This window comes from Tachypleus tridentatus, chromosome 7 (assembly GCF_004210375.1).
Source record: "Tachypleus tridentatus isolate NWPU-2018 chromosome 7, ASM421037v1, whole genome shotgun sequence".
Classification (NCBI taxonomy): domain Eukaryota; kingdom Metazoa; phylum Arthropoda; class Merostomata; order Xiphosura; family Limulidae; genus Tachypleus; species Tachypleus tridentatus.
This window is the reverse complement of record NC_134831.1, coordinates 17,994,217-18,016,526: the sequence shown is the minus strand read 5'-3', so window position 1 is coordinate 18,016,526 and position 22,310 is coordinate 17,994,217. Positions and strand designations below refer to the sequence as shown.

The 22,310-nt window shown below is 33.7% G+C and overlaps 1 pseudogene across 1 annotated transcript in view; it reads right to left on the bottom strand.

Annotated features, from left to right (window-relative positions):
• The window catches only part of LOC143255225 (allatostatin-A receptor pseudogene), a 32,079-nt pseudogene extending 31,478 nt beyond the window's left edge, over nucleotides 1-601 (bottom strand). Inside the window, exon 1 of the transcript XR_013030471.1 lies at nucleotides 352-601. The product of XR_013030471.1 is annotated as an allatostatin-A receptor pseudogene (transcript). The remainder of the gene's footprint in view (nucleotides 1-351) is intronic.
• Between the last annotated feature and the right edge of the window lie 21,709 nt (nucleotides 602-22,310).

The following is a 22,310-nucleotide window of genomic DNA, read 5'->3' as shown; positions in this document are numbered from 1 at the left end:
AAACGATGTGTATTTTATTACACTTGTATCACAGTTTGATAACTAATTTATTATATCATCAATTTCTTTTCGTTTTTAAGCATAATCCTTAAGTTTCGCTCACTTAGGACTGCAATGATAAGGTGTTGCTTAAATACGGTTATTAACGAAGCTCCTATAGTCAGCTTCATAGCAACTGTTGCGCTTTACTTTGTCACTGTACTTTAACATTTAACAAGACATTGTACATATATACTCTCATTATAAGAACTGTTTGACTTTCCAACTAACGAAACACTTACTAGGATAAACATTATATACAAAGGCGAATTTCTAGTAAGCCTGAAATGTTTCGTACTCTAGTGAACTTACTTAATATCTTCAGGTGAGAAGACGACAGTGGGATCAGCTCGCTTACTTGTTGATGGAGCAGGATCTGTGATGTCAGTGAACATGGAGAGTGGAGCTCGTACTGTCGCTGTAGCGATCGTTATCCTAAACCAAGAAGCTCTGCCTATATGTGTATATATGTCTAGCTCGCACAGGCTGTGATAGTTGTAGGGAAACAGTCATACGGCAAACCGATTAACAGCCAATGATTGAGTACTAGGCAGAAAATACCGCCAGTCTAGTTAGGCGGTTTCTCCTATCATTCCTAGTCTGTAATGTGACAACTGCCTCTCACTTCCAGTCTGTTATATCTCCTCACTCTGATAACTTCATCTTTTGCAGAAGTTCTACAGCAAAAATAAACATTTGTTTAGCTCATTTAGTTTTATGTCGTAATAAAATATCAGGTAAGATATGCAATCATAATATCCGAACACAAAGTGTTTATGTTATGGTAAAATGTCTTTTTCTTCGTTAAATTTCTCTTGACACTTAAGATTTTCATGTATAACATATGGTCAGAGTTTGAATATAAGCTATACTTCTTATATGTAACGTATGGACAAAGTTTATGTCGAATGGTCAGTCCTGATGTACAAAGTGTGAACAACATTTAAACACGAACTTTAATACAGCAATAAGGTAAACAAATACAGTTGCACATTTCACGAAACTGTGGTCTTTATCAATGAAATATTTGTGGAAAGTACAATTGTTTGTTCAAAAACTTCCTTTCCAGTTTGTTTTTCACAAGCTTTTAATTCTTTTAAGTTAATTTTTTCACAAATTTTCGTCTTCTCTTTATTTTCAATTGATTTCTCACGAGTTTTGGTCTTCTTTTCATTCATTTTAGTTGATTTCTCACGAATTTTGGTCTTCTTCTTATTCATTTCATTTGATTTCTCACGTGTTTTGGTCTTCTCATTCATTTCATTTGATTTCTCATGAGCTTTGGTCTTCTTCTCATTCATTTCAGTTGATTCCTTACGAATTTTGGTTTTCTTCTCATTCATTTCAGTTGATTTCTCGTGAGTTTTGTATTTTTTTTATCTTTCTTTCATGTTTATTTCTCATGTTTGTTTGTTTAGAATTAAGCACAAAGCTACACAATGGGCTACCTGTGCTCTGCCTACTACGGGTATCGAAACCGGATTTTTAGTGGTGTGAGTACACAGATATAGCTCTGTGCCACTAGGGATATATTTATCACGAGTGTTGAAACACTATAAGGTAATTTCTTAAAATCTTAACCTCACAAAATACTGCAGGAATGAAAGAAATGATATTTAAAAGTGAAGTCATTCAGATTACTTGACATCTCACTTCGTTCCTTACTTCTTTTATCAAATGCGTAAAAATATATTAAATACGATGATTGTTACTCTTTACAAAGATATTTCATTATCAAATCTGCTTAAAAATGGACTATTTCATCTGGAAGGTTTAAATGGATTTTATTCGACTTCTCAAAGATGTTTCCTTATGTATATCTGAAACCATACAGTTTATTTGTAATAAAAATATCTAACTGTATTTTAGAAAATAATGATTCATTTTAGTTATTCTTTGTTTAGTTTAGCACAAAACTGCAATAGGGATATCTGCGCTAGCTGTCCCTTATTTAGCACTGAGCGACGAGGGAGAAGGCAGCTAGCCATCATTTTCCACCGCCAACTCACAGGCTTTTCTTTTTTTCAATTAATAGTAAAATTACCAAAGTTTTAGAAGAAGGAGTTAAGAACTCAATGAAGTAGAATGAACCAAAACAGAGTATTATTGAAATATCAGTCGATGATGATTTCTTGTCTGAGGAAGTATAAAGGGAATTCTTTGGTGTTTCTACTAGCCTATAAGAAGTGAGTGATAAAGATAAGTTAAAGATCCAGCTAAAACTAAAAAACAAATCGACCTTGAACAAACTTGTATCGAAGCCAAAAAAGAAAAGAAAAAAGTTCGTATCGAAGCTGAAAGAGAAAGTAAACGTCTCAAAACCGAAAAAGCTCGGATTGAAGCCAAAAAGGAAAAAATAAATTAACTTGTAAGAAATTAAAATTGGACTCAACTGCAATCAATCAAGGCAAAATGACAGCTTTGAACTTAATATATAAGTTAAAGTACTACCATTCAATAAAATTAAAGTTGATAACATGTTGAGAGATTACCTAAGCCACGGAATGACCCATCGTAAAATGGTCATTATTATTGGAAAGTGTTTTACCAAGTAAAGCACAAGAAGCTTATGCCTCTCTCTCTTTAGAAGATTGTGCGAATTATGATAAGGTTAAACCAGCTATTCTCAAAGCATGCGTGCTAATGCTGAAAGCTTATAGCCAAAAGTTTCGAGTTTATCACACGTAAGATAATCAATCTTACATAGAATTTACTTTCAAAAAAGCGTTTATTTTGATTGATGGTGTAATATTGTGCATATTGGCAATATTTTCGACAAACTAAGACAATTATGTCTAATTGAAGAATTTAAACGTGTGCATGTGACGATCTTAAAACGTATTTGGATGTGGAGAAAGTTTAAACACTGTATGAAGCAGCTGCTCTTTCCAGTGATTACACTTTAATACATAAATCTCTTCAATCCACTAAACTTGTGGATTCTTCTAAAAATTTCAGATCCTCTAGTTCGAAATCTTGTGTCAGGCAGGATAAAACTTAATCTAAGCCTGACAGCCATTTTTGTAAAAACAAAATATTCATGTTATGTCTGATTTTTGGCGTTTGAAAAATTAAAACGGACAGGAGACAGCACCCAGTACGTTCGCGTCTACACACGAACGTAATTTCACCAGATCATACAATATTGTTGATTTGGTTACTGATATACAGGCTGATGTAATCAGAAAGGAAGTTAGATCGTTTATGTCTTTGACAAATGTCACTGCCAATCCTGTTCCCATTTGTATTCTGAGTGATACTGGAATGACTTAGTCATTATTGTTAGAAGGTGTTATTGCCTTTCGATTTGAGTTCTGCCACTGATGAATCTGTTATTGTTCAGGGTATTGAGGATGGCTTTGTTAATATTCCTCTTCATAACGTTTATTCAGCATCAGATCTAGTTTCCGAACCAATTGTGATTAGAGTAAGACTTACTCTGCCAATTAAGGGTATATCATTATTGTTGTGCAATGATTAGGTTGAGAGAAAAGTTGTTGTCGAGCCAAAAACGGTCAGCGAATCTATCACTGTTTCATCTAAAGATGATGTTGTCATTGAGGATAATCCGAATGTGTTTTCCTTGGGTGTTGAGACTCGAGCTTAGACTAAAAATTAAGTGGAAAACAAATGATATGCATGATATTCAGAGGACAATATCATAGATTTGTCTCTTACATTTTTTTGTATCCTACAACAATCTGACGATTTCTTGTTGAGTAACAATAATGGACGTGATGGAACTGGTACACCTAGTGAAGTTACATTTGCTGAAGGTAAACTGATCACTAAGAAAGAAAATTATCCGCTGATATCTTCATTATATAAGCATGCACTCCAAAAAGATGAACTGGAGAAAGTTGCAAATGGTTATTTTTTTCAGAAATGGTGTGCTCATGATGAAATAAGAGAGGAATGGTCTGTACCCAAAACATATAGCTATGAACTATTGAAATTTGCCTATGTATATGCATCACGACAACCTATTGTCATATACACTCATTACAACCAGTTGACGTTTTTGAACCAGAAGGATGTTAAATTGGTGTTTAACATTACAAGAGTATAATTTAAAGATAATCTATGTCAAAGATATTGGTTGCATCTGTGCTTATGCACTTTCACGAGCTATGTAGTTTTATTATCCTGAAGTTATTTATATTGAATGATTTATAAACTGTCATTATTATTGAAGTTATGTAATTATTTGATAATTTATTATGTTTATTTTGTTGTTATCAATGTATATATACAATATCTTATTTTAAAATTGTTAATAGCAATTTTTAATTCTCTAAGAAGAGAGGTGTGACAGATTTACTATTATTTATTTGTTCTAACATTGTTTAAATTAACTTACACATAGAAACGTACTTAATCCACTTTAGCAAGAATAAGTGACTTTTACCGTCATATTATAATGTCTCCACAGCTTAATAGGCGAAGATATTTGGTAACATCGGTTCCCGTGACCCACAACTTGCAACTCGAAAGCCTTAACTATACAAAATAATGAATAATGTAACAAGAAAGGGAATATTATTCCTTTAAAATTTTCACAACAAATAGGAAAACGCGTGAAAGCAAAGCATATTCCTGACCATTCCGAAGTTATTGCTTTATTTTGGGTTTTCTTTTTGCCAAAGCTGCTTTACACCATTGAAGATAGTAAGATGCCAAGAGAAATAATTTTTGAATAAAAAGAGGCATTTAAGCATATGTTTGGCTGTTTGATGTCGCTATGTCTACTTTTAAAGCAGTTTGACTTTGATAATTTAGTATTCTTGATTTAATGACTTATTATTCGACTTTATAGAAATAACGTGTAATGAAAAAATAAAAAGGAAGTTAAATAACATGTTTAGAATAGGAAACTGTTATCTTGTGTAAATTACTCGGATGCAGGTTATCTTCTGGTAGAGTTATAACACCGAATATTCTCCCGAATTTTAAGCTGTGGATGCGTTATAAGAGTGACAGTTAAACCCTATAGTTGGTGGGAGGGCGCTGCTGACTGGTTACATTCCTTGTAATCTTGCTATAAGTACAAAGACAATAAGTATTATATCTGTTATGTTTATACAGGTCACGAAACCAGAAAAAAAGATATTATAATCAAAACGTGAAAGATTGCAATTATTTCATAATACATACGTTTTACGTGATGCATGTGGTATTTTGAAAACTTAGACAAGAAAATGGCTTACCGTAAGATATTCTTTACATACTTGATTCGTTTGAAGAACGATCGACTTATATATAGTTTTAATTATAATATTTATCACGTATTGTTTGATTTAATATATTACAAAAAACATTGATTGATATGATTTTATTGCACATGTGACATTTCAAAAAGTCAATCTCTACGTAGATAAGAATACGGGTGTGAAATTGGTGTATCTGGATTTTCAGAAAGCATTTGATAAAGTGCCCAATAAAAAAAAAATGTTTAAAATTTGTTTCTCTAGATGTGGCGGATATGTTGGTTCATTTGATAGAAAACTGGCTGGATGGGAGAGAACAGAGGGATGTTATCAATGGGCTTCGATCAAACTTTAGTGTGAGGTACATCATGGTTCAATACTAGGATCATTGCTCATTTTAATTTGCATCAATGACGTATAGGAAAGAATAGTTCGTTTTTTTGTAATTTTGGTCTAAGCTACACGAGGACTATCTGTACTAGCCGTCCTTAATTTAGTCTTGTAAGACTAGATGAAAAGCAGCTAGCTAGTCATCACCACCCACTGCCAACTTTTGAGCAGCTCTTTTACCAATGAATAGTGGGAATGACCGTCACTTTATAACGCCCCACAGCTAAAAGAGCGGGCATGTTTGGTACTACGAAATAATACTAAATAAAGTATTTATTAAGGTTTTCGGTGTTGCTAGCTGGGCAGAGAAACTTTTGTTTGCAAGAGGTTTTGGATTATTTGGCAATATTTGAATGTCCTACTTTTATTTTAGAACTCAATATAGTAGGTCGGACAGCCAAGTTGGTAAGTTGGGCGAATAAATTGCAGATGGCTAATTATCATAATTAATGCAAGCTAATTTATCAAGGATATCACAATTTAAACTGGAGGGTCAACAGTAGAGTCAATACCACAGCCACGTAGTGTTGATCATGTGTCTGCATATAGTCCATCTTTATCAAAATACACGGACCATTTTTGGCATAACAATTACATATAGTATTCGATATATGTCCATTAAGTTTCACCAAAATTTGATCATTGTTTACTGAGTTATAGTGAAAAAAAATGTAAAAAGTCAGCCCCCCTCCTTTTTGAACAGATAGCTATTTTTAGATTTTCGTGTTCTTGCTGTGATTTTGACCTTCCGAAAACTAATAATTTCTTCAGTCCAAATTTATTCAGCTCTTTTCCGAGAAATCCTGCTAACAAATTACAAAAGGTTGAAAACATAACCTCTGTTCACTCTCAGTGGCAGAGGCTATTATGAATGTAATTATTGAGGATAAAAAATCTTAATAGTATGCTCGAAGAAAAGGATCTTGATGTTGTGGTTGATCTTACACCGCAAGGTGTCGTTAGTAATGGCAAAAAAGAATAGAATTTTAGGTTGTATCTAAATAAACATTGAATACAAGTCTAAATATGTTATAAAAGTCATTGTATACGTCATTAATTAGGCTATATTTGAAATACTGTGTATTCTTGCTCGAAGTTCGCAAGAAACCAGCAAACCCAAACTTTCACAATATACCTGCTTCAGCTAAATATATTATTACATTAGTGTTATTGTGTTAACTGTTGCTACTTATACTCTGTGTGTATCACACTACCAGTTAACATATTTCCATTTCCAGCTAAATCTGTCAGTGCTGTTGTGTTCACGTGTAACATTGTGTTATTTCTGTATATTTCAAAAAATAAACGTTATATATTGACTCATTCGCTAATTCAACTATGTTTCTAAACACGTGTGGAAGAAATATGTAATACAACACCGATATATACTTAAATTACTCCTTAATCTAACCATTAATCATCAAGTGTTGGTACCTGAAAATAATCCTCTTAAGTCAATAAGATATCCACTGTATGTTACCTAATTATACATACTGAGCAGTGCAAGCTAACTGATACTACTTGCTAAACACATACGCTTATGCGTTAAGTACAACACACTAAAAAAATTAATAATTCTGTTAAAACGACTGGTATGGGCATTAACACATTTATTGATAAGCAAAGAACAAACCTGTTAACCTGAAGATGACCCAGGAAGGTCGAAACGTTGTTCTTTGCTTATCAATAAAAGTGTTAATTCCCAAACAGCCGTTTTGAGATGCATTTTTAATTCAAGAATCATCAAGAAAAAAATTAATGGCTTAGAAGTTTCGATTTATTAAAATGGTACAAGCATGTTTTATGTGGTATACGAAGTTGTGTTTTATGATATCATTTAATCTTATTAACAGTATTAATATCGAATACCTAGTATCCGTTGACAAATATTAGAAAAAATACGTTTATCTAGTGATGACGTGTGTTATGGTTTTCTGATTGCAAACGTCATCGCTGAGAAACTTCAGAGTCTCTTTGTACACTCTGTAAGTGGTAAGACAGTTTAACCACAGTAGAGACTTTCTACAGTTTCCTAAGGTATAACTAGCAGTTGTTGTTATAAGTAGTATTTACCTTCACTTAAGCCTAGCTGCCCGAAAAGGTCAGGTGGTTAGGGAGATCGACTCGTAACCTAAGATCGTAGATTTGAATCCCTGTCGCACCAAACATGCTCCCCCTTTCAGCTGTGAGGGGATTACAAAGTAACGGTCTATTCATTGGTAAAGAGTAACCCAAGAGTTGGCGGTGGTTGCTGATAACTAGCTACTTTCCCTCTTGTGTTGTCCTGCTAAATTAGGGACAACTAGCGCAGATAGCCTTCGAATAGCTTTGCGCAAAATTCGAAAACAAACAAACGCTTATTTGTTTGTTTGTTTGTTTTGAAATTTCGCACAAAGCTACTCGAGGGCTATCTGTGCTAGCCGTCCCTAATTTAGCAGTGTAAGACTAGAGGGAAGGCAGCTAGTCATCACTAACCACCGCCAACTCTTGGGCTACTCTTTTACCAACGAGTAGTGGGATTGACCGTCACATTATAACGCCCCCACGGCTGGGAGGGCGAGCATGTTTGGCGCGACGCGGGCCGGCCACCCTCGGTTTACGAGTCGCACGCCTTACGCGCTTGGCCATGCCAGGCCCACCAAACGCTTAAGCCTGATTCATAATAAATCAGTTTGTAATTACTGAAAACTAACTGGAACCTCCCTTGTACGCTATGTCTCAGATGCCACTCAGCCTTAAGAGGACCAAGGACTGAACCTTGGCAACTACGATCTTAAGATACCAATCTTCCTGAAGATGACAGTAAGTAAGCAGACGAAAAGTAAGATATAAAATATTTATTAATTAATATGTTGTAAAAGAAGTATTAACTGATAAATAATTACAGTGAGGTATAGACTACTAACAAACAAATCTAGGATTAATGTCGACAAGTAATTTATTCAGTCCAAACTATCATCATAACATCATTATAAAACAATACCTTGTGTTATCATATCTCTCCTCTAACAAATAGCCTTTGAGTGTCCTCTTAATTTCAAGTGAAAAATAAATTACGGGAGAAAACACGTGCATTTGGTTATTAGCTTAACTAATGGAAATTTCTATGAGGTCTAATCTAATAATTAGTTGTTGTTTTTTTTCAGCAGTGATTTCTGAATGTCTGTGTTTGAAGTTTTAATTATACTTTTAATTATCATTTGTTATTACAAATATGTTTGTTTGGTATAATGACGTGGATTATGTGGCAATTACTCTTTAAATAAAACAGTTCTGCAAATGGATATTTTAAACCAAAACAATACTCTTTTCATGAACTAATACATTTCAATTTATACAATTGTATGAACTTCCCTCCTTCAAACCCTGGCAGTTTAATCTCCACTTTATCATAAGTTTCGTTCGATTATTCCTTAAAAGTTTAAAATTCACAAATAATTTTCTTCGTGATCAAGAGTTTGTTGTTAAATTGCAAGCTTGTGTTTTATATTGTTTTGTAGTCAATATATAATTTTGAAAAGCTACAAAACATATAAAATTTACCAAAAAACCTACAAGTAAACTTGTAGTGTTCCTATAAAATTAATTGTACAGTAAAAATCTTTTAAGCTCATTTAAATCACATCTTTTAAATCACATTAGAAGGAATATTGTAGCATAGCAATATAAAATTCGAAATTAACCTATGGAATCAGTGTAAGATAAAGGGAGAATGACTATTGATATATATTTATTTATATATAACGTTCATGGATTTTACACATTTTACTCACTCTTGGCGCTCCTTGTGTCCCAGTGATACGTTTCAGGTATTACAACGCTAAACATCAGGTTTCGATATCCGTGATCGGCACAGAACAGATAAGCCATTGGATAAATTTGTGTTTAACAGCAGGAAAACAAGCTTTTGAATCATTTTTGTCAATTTTATCGCATTTGAAAATATTTTTATATGATTTGATACAATTTATATCCCACATTATGGCCTATACCCTTTCGATTTGCGTAGAGTTTTATTATTTTTCTTTGGACTCCTTTTCGTTTATTAGGATATATATATATATATATAAACACACATGAATAGATTTTATTTTTTATTTTTTGAAATATTTGTTAACAATAGGCGTCGATCATAGCCTAGTAGTTAGAATCTCGGATTGTAATCTAAGGTTTGTGTCTCGAACGTTGGTAGTTGGTTTTCTTACCTAGCTGTTTCTTTTTTGTATTATATGACTTCAAAAATTAACAAAAATACGAGACCCTATAACCGGAACGTTTTCAAAAGGTCGACTTTTCTTTTTCAGGGGAACCTGTTTGCTCGTATAAAAGAAAGGTCCACCTTTAGAAAGCGTTAGGGTTATAGAGTATCGTGTTTTTCTACCTTCAAAAATTAAAGTAACGCAGATAGTTATTGTATAACGTTGTTCGACATTTTAAAATAATAAACTCAGCTACCTACTAGATTATAATATTAGACGTTAAAAACCAAAATTAAGATATGTCACGACCGGTGACATTTTAAAAACTGGTTATAACAAAAAATCTTTCCAGTGATTGCATTAAATCAATCGTTGTTTACGCTTTCTTTCGTTGTATCATTAGATTTGAAGTGAGTGTTACGTTAGCATGTATATATGGACTACAAAAATAGTTTTTAATATCATTTTGTACGTATGATAAGGGTGAAAATATGTTTATTCTTTATAACAATACAGACAAGACCATTGAATATGACAAAATAGTTTATGATATGAAAATATGTGTATTCTTCTGTCACTATACTGAGAAATCCAGTGAATATTTTCAGGTGATTTATAAGTATGAAAATATGGGTATTTTTCTGTAACTATACAGACAAATCTGCTAACCTCCATATTTAGGTGTATAATATAATCAAGTACGAAAATATTTTTATTTTTCTGTAACTAAACTGATAAATCCCTTAAATAATTTTAGACATTCAGTGAGTTAATGTATTTACTTTTTATTTCTAATTGGAAGAAATCAGTTAATTATTAAATCTGAATTTGAAAGTTTTACTGGTGATGATTTTGAAATATGTTTATTGTTTATATTTTCATCAATATAAATTTCATAGAAAAAATGAGTGTCATTTTTCTATATATTTATAAGCGATTTTTTCATACTAAAGTAATGTGTGGCAAGAGGTCTGTATAGTTTAAGTAAGATTTATATTGTGGAATATAATTTTTGCTTACTTGAATTACGTTGAGATGGAGCGGTTGTACCCTTTGTGAGCTAAGTATTCTGATGTAAATCATAAGGTGCTTTGATCACACTATGCTCTTCCAACGGTAGTCGTATTATAAGCTAGTTACTCTTGTTTGTCTGTTCAAAGTGAGACAAAATCTCTATGATGGAGAGTGCTGCTAACTGGTTTCCTTTTGTCTTGTCAGTTGTTCAAAGTTAGGGACTGTTATATCTCAACGTTATATCAGTTAGTAGATGTGTCACATATGGTGTGATACAGTTATTTTTCCCCCTCCCGTGTGGATCAGCGGTGAGTTTACAGACCTATAACGCTAGAATACGAAATTACACATCACAGATAGCCAGTTGTGTGTCTTTGCGCTATAAGAAATATAAACAACAACAAACTCTCACAAATGTTTGTCTTTCTATGACCTAAAACAAGTCAGAAATACAGAGGTATAAAACTTATATGACTAACTATAAATACACTAACGTTAAAACAGTTGAAGTTGGATGTCTTGAAATAGTTTTACTGTTTACATTATAAGGCTATAATGTTCATACGTTTTATATAAATCACAAACCGACAAACACGTGAAGCTCCAATATTTAAAACTTTCTTTTTTTGTTATAGTCTAAAGGTACCTTTTGCATAGCCTGCCCTAGCCGACAGAACATTTAATATACACTTGAGATTGTAGGTTTAAATTAGACCCTGTTATAGGTCACAATCCATGGAGCCACACTGCTCTTTTTTTTTTTCAGTACTCTTCCAGGTTTAGGGTCAATACGGTAACTGTAAATCTACATTTCACAATTCGTGGAGCCATACTGATTATTCGACATTACTCAACCACGTTTAGTTTTGGTACTCTAACAGTAATTCTATACTTCACAATTCATCGAGCCATGTTTAGTGGTAGTACTGTAACTGAAATCGTAGCAAACATTATGATAAAATGCACAAGCGTTACTATTTTCTAATAAGCAAAAACAAGCCCAAACAAATATCACAAACCCTGCACAAATCAACTATATCCTCAGAGGACAAGCTATGATGTGGGGTATAAAATGTACCCTAGGTTTTGGAAGTGAAAGTAGAACCAGCACAGCGGTGGGGATAAACTGTCTATCAGTCTAAATCTCCAATTACCATGTGAGATGTTTCATTATTTTTTACTTGACTGTTGAGTATATCTCTGGATTTTCTGACACAAGTAAAATTTTGAAAAAGGTAATTTTTTCTAGGATACGGTTTATTTGTTTGTTTGTTTTCGAATTTTGCGCAAAGCTACACGAGGATTATCTGCGCTAGCCGTCCCTAATTAAGCAACGTAAGATTAGAGGGAGAGTAGCTAGTCATCATCACCCACCGCCACGTCTTGAGCTACTTTTTTACTAACGAATAGTGGGATTAACCGTCACATAATTACGTCTCCACAGTTGAAAGAGTGAGCATGTTTGGTGTGACGGGGATTCGAATCTGCGACTCTCAGATTACGAGTCGAGCGCCATAATCACCTGGCTATATCGGGCCAGAACCTAATTGACAAGACAAATCATTGTTCTTGCTCTGTAATTACAATACAGTCTGTGATAGTTTCACTTTAGAAATCTTTGTTATACGCTATCTATGACTAAAGATACAATCACGCTGTTTAGATGTGTCTACATTCGAACTACATATTTGACGAGTATTCATAACCCGATCGAGTCTTAGAACGTTTCACACATTAAGATGTTATGATGCAATAACACTCAATTAAGGCAACGAGAAAAATTAGAAGGTTCTAGTAACATGACAGAATAATACAGCAACTGAAATATACAACATATGATTAGAAAAAGTTACGCAAACAGATCTGCAATAAACAACGTCTCTAAAAAATAAGTAAATTTGACACTTGCGCCACATTATAACATCTAAATCATAACACTTAGAGTAAACTTAGACATTCATGTATACCTAACAGTACAGAAAAGATGTCACATTTATCTATCATTTTTTTGATGTTTTCATCTGTAGATAACTAGCTCATAATTCCCTAACATAGCTGTTTGGCCACTGACACACAGTAAAACCTCATGCACTTACATACTATGAAAAATACAATGCGCTAATATATCTTTAAAAAGAGATAAACACCTTCCATTGTCATAACTGTATTGAGACACACTGGGTAGGTATAATATATTGCCATAAATTTACTGTTAGACTTTCTATTATAATTTCGAGCAATGTGTTTACTCTCTACTTAGATATAATGAAGTTGGTCGTGTTTCAGTGATGCTAGGTTGATTATAACGTTTGCTGGCTGTTATGTAAAACACGCCCTTGTTCACCAAGCGGATATTCGCTCCTTCTAAGCCATCGGATTTCACATGTCGCAACCATCAGTTTTCACTTCCTCAGCTTTGCAAACTACTAAAGCTTAAAAGACAAGAACATCTTTGTTTTCAACCACTAGAATCTCTTAAAACGTAGGATGTTAATAAATTATGACTCTTGAGAAAGAGCGAGGTCCACTGTAATGTTTATTTGTTACCTGGTAGTTTCAATTTTCATTCTTTCTAAAACCATTGCAACATAACATAGAACGGTATGTCAAGCTTAACATTTCTGATTGGACGAAGTGCATTCTTTCTGCAAGTACAATACTCTAATTTGTAGATAATTTTTCGTGGAAATGCCATTAAATTTTTGTAATGTTACTTTCAACGTTCAAGAACGGTATTAGGGAATTTATACACACTAAATCGAACGAAACGTTTGGTACATAAAAATGACGATCCAGAGCTTTATATATAATCCAATTTGCTGACTTAAATCCCTACGGTATTTTTATTTTTATTCTTTTACCGCTAACAAAGTTCCAGGAACTTGGATTGGATTAAATATCGAATTACCGTGCTTCACTGGGTATAATTGGCACATAATGTAATTTATTTATTCCATTTTTCTTTGTGGTTCTCAAATTTTGTCAGATAACATAATTATTTATTTTTTGATGATGAAATAAAAGTTTCGTTTCGCTACATTAGGCTTAATGTGCTTATCATGACATTGTTGTTTTTATTGTTTGCAATTCGCAAAAAACTACACGAGGGCTATCTGCGATAACCATCGCTAACTTAACAGTGTAAGATTAGAGGGAAAGGAGTTATTTAGTCATTACCACCAATTGCTACTCTTGGACTATTCTTTTACCAACGAATAGTGGGATTGACCGTCATATAACGTCCCCACGGCTGAAAGGAAGAACATGTTTGGTGTGACGTGGATTTTAACCCGCGATCCTCAGATTAGGAGTCAAGCGCCTTAATCACCTAGCCATGCCAGGTTAAAGTTAAGCAAACTACTTTTCACGGATTCGAATCCCCGTCGCACCAAACATGCTCGTCCTTTCAGCCGTGGGGGCGTATAATGTGACGGTCAATTCCACTATTCGTTGGTGAAAGAGTAGCCCATGAGTTGGCGGTGGGTGGTAATGACTAGCTGCCTTATCTCTAGACTTATACTGCTAAATTAGGGACGGCTAGAGCAGATAGCTCTCGTGTATCTTTGCGCGAAATTACAAAAAGCAAAGAAACAACTTTTCTGTAACTCTTTAGAATCGACCTGGCATGACCAGGTGATTAGCATACATGATACGCACAAAGCCAGCAAATGTGTTTGCACCTGTAGCAGTGGAACAAGTGTGACTGTCAGTTTCACTTATTCTTGGTAAAGGGAAACTCAAGAGTTGGTTGTTGGTGGTGCTGACTAGCTACCTTCTTTCCACTCTGTCCTTTCCAAATTAGAAAAGGCTAACGCAGATATCCCACGAGTGTACAAAATTCAAGAAACCAACAAACACTTTACATCATGAAAATGATCCTTAGTTCTCGTATACACACAAAAAAATAATTATTATATTTAGATTTATTATCTTGGAAACAGTTTGTTATATTTCAGACACTCGCGCAAAGCTACTCAAGAACTAATTGGCTAACCATCACTATGTATGAGCACATAGACTAAAGTAAGACAGCTAGTCACGAACATCCACCACCAAATCCTAGCCTATTCTTATTGTCCGATAAAATAGTGGGATTTTTTGTCACTCTTATAACACACCCACGGCCCCGAAGTGAAGAAATCTGTAGTCCGGCATACTAGCCACTGGATCAATACGGGCAATTTTACAACAGAAAATGGTGCGCATTTCTTAAAATTGATGTTATTCTATATTTTCCAAAGAAATAAACTTCACGAGAATACTAGGAAATTTTTCAATAATTATCATTATATTTCAATTTAAACATGTTATTTTAAGCATAGTAAAAGGCTATGATTAAAGTAAGCAATGCGACACTGTTACACACAGTTATTATTTACTTAAACTAGCTTTTAGCTCCAACTGAAAGCCAGAAGTGGCCTAATAGTTAACATGTTAAACTGCACATTAAAAGATTCAAGATTCGAGCCTAGAATCCACTGAACATTCACCATATTATAGAAGTGACACCTAATCCCGTTATTTAATTCAAGTAACATGTAGCGGCGGATGTTTCTGAAAATATTAATTGGTCAGACAGTTAATTTGAAACATAAATGTATTCATTAGACGTTTATTTTAATTAAAGTGTTAATACCCATTCCAATCGTCTCGATAATACATTTTTACTTCAAGAGAGTTTCTCGATATCACGAGATGTTTATTTTGGATATTCGTTCAAAGCTGCTCGAGGGCTATCCTTGCACAGCTGTCACTAGTTCTGAGTCACAAGACCAGAGGAAAGGCAGCTAGCTAAATGCGTCCTCCACTGGGAGCCTTTGAGCTACCCGAAATGTGCAATTTGATAGTAAGTCCTATAGAGTATCCATAGCCCTAACGTGCATAGAGATGTTTTGTGACAAGAGTGTGTGAATCTCGAATCATCTGATTCACAGTCCCGCACACTAACCACTTGGCGACACCCAACCACAAATAAGTAACCAAATCGTGAAAATAATATTATCCAAGCTTGTGCAAGAAACTAAGCATGAAAAAAAATCTCTCGCCATAATTTTTTGCACACTGTTGTTTACGTTTTGAACAGTTTTCATTTTGGATCCGTGGCATAAGAAAGACATAAAGGTATAAATAAAATTACACAAATAATATTACTTCATAACTACAAATAGCCAAGTGAGTTAAGGCGTTCGACTCGTAATCTGAGAGTTGCAGGTTCGTATTCCCATCACACCAAACATGCACGCTCTTTCAGTCGTGGGAGCGTTATAATGTGACGGTCAATCTCACTTTTTCTTCGTAAAAGAGTAGCCCAAGAGTTGGCGGTGGGTGGTGATGCCTTTCCTCTGGTCTAATACTGTTAAATTATGGACGGCTAGCGCAGATAGCCCTTGTGTAGCTTTGCACGAAATTCACAAACAAACGAACAGAACTGCAAAATTCCAAAGAAGGTCATCATTAACATGTAACTAAGAAGTATATGAGTAAAGTGTTACTCGTAGGCGATACTAATTATGTTCACGCAGGTTCTAATGACACTTCACTGCGAGTTGTTTAAGAATCAAGTACGGTGTGACCTAAACTAAAGCACCAATTCTTACACACTGAAAACGTGACAAAAGTGACGTAAATGAATAAAAGCGTCTCATCTCCCGAAGCTGACAAGTGTGTTCTCACAGATAACAAACGAAGAAGTCTTTTCTTGATAAGAAAAAACAAATATAACTTTTATATACTTCTTCGCCTACGATCACTTCGCTATCTACTTATTCTTTCTGCGGTAAACTACTCTAAATGAAAATTTGTCACGTAAAATCTGGTATGAGTTTCTCTTCTAATAGTCTATATATGGTGACATCGCCGCGAAAACGTATAAGACAAACTGTCCTGATTTTAACTTGGAAGCGATGTCAGTTATTGAGGCAATATTTAGAGCAGTAGCTCAGATCCTAATTGTGTGCCAGTGCCTTCCTTGTTTTCTTTGTGCAGTTCTCTACAAAACGTATCAATGTCTATTAGTTTGCAACTTTCTACTGATGAAATACTGAGATCATTTAAGACTATTCTGAACTACAGTTTATCTGGATTTTGCTAATGCACACACACAAATATACAAAACTCTAACGAGCCACATATTCTATCATTGAGTTAGATTGAGCTAACACGGGAATTTGCTGTCTAGTGTGAGAAAATGTATTCTGTATAACGAATCGTGGCTATAGAAAAATGATATAAATGTATTAGTTTAGATATTTATATTTTCATAAGTTTCATGTCGAAGCTCAGAGCTGGTTTACTTTTATTAATTCTGGAAGTCAAAGTTTTGTTAAATAGTTGTTGTATTTTAGTAGCTATCCATTCGTGCAAACTTGTTAGGGAATACACGCTAAAACTTAACACCGATTTCATAAACAACGTATCTTCCATATTTTATTATCAAATGAAAACGTTTTGTTACCTAAAAAACTGCTCCTGTGTTGTTGTCATAATAGTGAACTGATTAAAAGCAGAATCAGACTCTGGAAGGATAATTACTTCATATAATTACATTAGAAGCTCAAGTACAACAAAAACAGTTCAACAGGATCATTTACAATGCCTTTATCAGTTAAAGCAAGAATAGATAAATAATGAAGTCGGTTTAAACCAATGTTTAATATAAGCTATCTTTAATTGGACGATCTGAAATACAAGCCATGGGTTGTTGTTTGTTATACAACATTTAACTTCAATAATTTAATCAAATCATCTACTTTACTACGTCCTTAGTTATATAATACTTAGAAATGACAGCGTAACGATGTTAAGTAATAACATTTGATACATATTTCAATATTAGGAATTGTTTTTCTTAATTACTTGTTTTGCTAAATAATGTATATATGTATTTATATTATAATGAGGGTTAAGAATTGAAAGGTAAATATTGTCATATTTAAAATGTTCTATTCGTAGGCTAGGCTTAACAGAAGTACTTTTTGTCCAGAAATCTTTCCATAGCGTTGCCATCTTAAAATAAAACATGGTTATGCTATTACATATAGTTACGAGATATATTATCAAATAATATTCGAATAAAAAAACTAAACGTAAATTAAAAACAGATTGCAAACGGATATGGTAATATCTAAAAGAAATCTACTTAAAATTGTGTTGTTACCTTTGTCCTATCTTAAACATCACATGGCAAAGTAAACATAAACACGTCAGATAAACAGTTCAGTGCAGGTTAACTTAGTGTGGTTTAATATGATAAGTCAAGTGTGTTTTAATACAGAAATAGTCAAGAATAAATACACAGCTCTAAAAGTAAATTATAACTGAGATTCTCTTCCCAAAAATGGACTTAACTTTGATATCGCAAGACTCGAGACAAAATTTGGTTCCAATTACCGTATTTTAAAGACCGTATTATTTTCTTTAATAAGTATCTACTTTTATACCGTGTTTAAAAAAAAAAATCCAACTGTAACACAGTTTCATAAGTTCACTAGAGTTGTAAAATAGCGGCAGTTCTCTTAAAAATAATGTCTTTATTAATTTATTTATTTTACACTACACCAGACTCAACATATACCCCTCAAACCTGTAGCTCATTAGTAAATCTGAGGAATTATAACGCTGAAGTACGGTTTCTATACCCGTAAAAGTAGTCTATAGTGTAGCTTTGTTCTAAGAAACAAACACATCTAATATAGTATGTAACTAGAGTACACTGTAATGAAATATGAAAGAACATTAATTTTAATCATTAGATCAGACCTTCGTGCCTGTTAAATAATTAATACGATACTCTAATCAAAAGTAAGTTGCATGTATTATGATGAGAAAAAGTTTTAAAAAAGTTTACAGAATGACGAAGCTAATTCTGTACATCAAACCGATGAGAAATACATAATATTATAAAACAATATATGAGAATGAGGCCTATAATAATTAGAACGTTTCTTGTAAGGACTGGATTCAAAATAAGCTAACAAGCATCAAGTGCCATCGCAATCTTTCGGTATAAATGTTTTTTTTATTGTTTTCCGAGTGCTATTTGTGTAAAACATAATTTAAAGAAACAAAATTTCAAGAGTTAGAAATAATGAGATTATAGCTTTGAAACGAAGTATTCGCATCAGTCTTACTTGTATATGATAAATAACATACGTGGCTAGATGTATCAATAATTATACCACTGTAATTTGGAATTCGTTTTTTATTCCTGCAGATGAAAGGTCATTATTCTCTCGGATGTCAAGCCTTATCAATATTTTTTTTCTATATTGGTATCTATAAAGCTCACGTTAAGAGCCCACACACATACATTACATTCAGTTCTTTTAAAGGTTTCAAGCCTAGATGCGCTTTAAGAATTATATTCAATTCCTTTGCAGGTTTAGGCTTAGTTGCGCTATAAGGGTGTTGTATTCCATTCGGTCAGACACGAGTAGCCCAAGAGATAGTCGCAGGGAATTTTGACTAGCTATTTCACCTATTTTAACTCCACCAATTTAAAATTAGGTAAGGCTATGATCAGCTAGCCATTTGTGTAGTTTTACACAATAATGTCGTTGTTATTGTTATGTTTAGCGCAAAGTTACACAATCCTAGCTGCAATCTGTCAACCACGTAGACATGGGCGCCTACCCCAAAACATTCTTAAGCAAAAATTCAGAAACAAACACAAAAAGGACAAAATGTTATAACTCTTCACTTTTCTATACATTTCAGATTTTGGAAGGGGTTAGGTCCAACACAACACCATAAAAGACTGTCCAGATCACCCTATGCCTCTTATTTACAGACATAATTCTTTGTGGTGTATTTATGTGATTTGGCTCTGTCTAGTGGTACGCTAATGGTGAAATGTTAGATTTATCTACGCAGTATGTTTGTATGTTTGTTTATTGATTTGTAATTAAGCACAAGGCTACACACACAAAAAAAAAACGTTATATATCCTAAGATACACCGCTGTGCCACTTGGGGGCCAGTATTTACTTTTCATAAACTGCTAAGTATTATGTTGTTATTGGTCAGTCAATCCAAATGGATTGACGGTAAAATTAGTAAACCTGCCTTGTCGCTTTGAAATTAAACAAAGAATCAAAGTATTTGGTTAAAGCAGTGAAAATAAATCTGTGAGACATCATGTTTTACGAAACGATTTCCCGTTTACAGAAACTGTACGTATTATTAAAGAAATTAAATTCATCGTTTTAAAAGCCTTTTAACCTACATCTCAAGTTTATCCGATCAATCTAAAACATTAAGTAAATAACTCGTTCGCTACCTTCGTTTTCTACAAGTGAAAGTTGCTTTTAAAGCCTTTACACGAGAGAGTTGCTTATAAGAAAAGTAACGCCAACATTGACATGAGAGCCTCTCTGACTATTTAACTTGATTTCCTATACAGGAAATATCATAGTGTGTGATTGGAGCAGAGCGTGGTCACGCAATGACATGAGAGCCTTTCTGACTATTTCATACAGGAAATATCTTGATTTCCTATACAGGAAATATCATAGTGTGTGATTGGAACAGAGCGTGGTCACGCAATGACATGAGAGCCTCTCTGACTATTTCACTTGATTTCCTATACAGGAAATATCATAGTGTGTGATTGGAGCAGAGCGTGGTCACGCAATGACATGAGAGCCTCTCTGACTATTTCACTTGATTTCCTATACAGGAAATATCATAGTGTGTGATTGGAACAGAGCGTGGTCACGCAATGACATGAGAGCCTCTCTGACTATTTCATTTGATTTCCTATACAGGAAATATCATAGTGTGTGATTGGAGCAGAGCGTGGTCACGCAATGACATGAGAGCCTCTCTGACTATTTTACTTGATTTCCTATACAGGAAATATCATAGTGTGTGATTGGAGCAGAGCGTGGTCACGCAAGTAGTATGCCTCGTTGTATATCCGAAAGTCCGTGATTTGCGTTGCCACTGAATCGCGATCCACACTTTGGAGTCAGGGGTGCGTCATAGAAGTAACAGTTAAATCCCACTAGTTTAGTAGAATAGCTCAAGATTTGGTGACGGATGTCTCCTTTTTAGTCTATTAGTTCAAAATTAAAGGACGTCTAGTGCACATAACCAAGGTGTACCTTTCGAATATCCGAAACAAAATATGTGATAAGGTGAGAACCTTTTGCTCAAAGCTCTATGACATTTAATAATCATTGAATGCTTGATGACTATACTTCTTGCAGAAATTTGTTTTAGTGCTTTTTGTAATAACCATGGAATGAAATAAATACAAACCTTGTAGATTTATTGATTTCAACTTTTTCAAGAGGGACACGTTCCAGAATCCATATTAAACTGATGCACTTAGTATTAAGCGCCTTTATTTTAAACTTCTTACAATTGTCTGATATCAAATGAAACTTTATATTCTCAAGTGGCTTTCATGTTGTACATTTGAAGGATATTCTACATCTATTTTGTAACTTTTGTTTTATTTTGTAAAACGATAAACAACTGAAATTGAAAACTATGCTATGGCACACTATGTAGTTAAAGTACCATTCTACTGTGCTTAAATTCCACCTACTCAATAAATACGTATTAAAACAACTATAGATGTATGTGTGTCTATGTGTACTTATAATCCAAAAGTACTTTGCAACTTAAAAGCTATTACGTTTTAAAAGCATTTTCTACTTAGATCTACAGGCTCTGAAAACTTCTATTAAGCAAATAATTGATGAGTTGAGTGAAGTACAGGGCTATTTGCATTATCTAACCTGGCATCATTGTAACTTCATTCATAACAGATAAACAGTAGAAAACAGTTGTAAACCTTTGTTAGTTATGTCCGTACAAAACTAGAATACAAAATATCATGTCTTCTTTAATTAGTTTTGTGTCTGTGAATCTGAGGAACCACTGTTGAGAATTTACTGCAAAAACGTATTCCTTACTTAGGTTCGAGTGACAGTTAAATCCACAATTACATAGGATAAAAGTAGCCCAAAAGTTGGTAGTCGATGCTGTTTACTAGCTGTCTTCCCTATAGTCTTACACTGTTGAATTAGGGACAGCTAGCGCAGATAGCCCTCAAGTAGCTATGCGCGAAATTCAAAACTAAACCAAAACTTCTCGTCTACCGGTTTAAGATTAACAACGACAATGCGCAAAAAAGTCTTGTGTGGCTTTGTGCAAAATTCGGAAAAGAAAAACCTTTTATTGTACCTTTAGCAAGAAAAGAAATAATGTTATTTGTGACTCGATGTCCTCTAATTACTAGTTGCTTTAAATCTTTGATTTATATTTATATCTTTATATCTTTGATTTATATTTTTATCTTTATATCTTTGATTTATATTTATATCTTTATATCTTTGATTTTGATTTTATCTTTATCTTTATTTCTTTGATTTTGATTTTTATCTTTATTTCTTTGATTTTCTAACTTTCTCTTCGTGTTTGTAGCTTTAATTTCTAATTTCTTTTTTGTTTT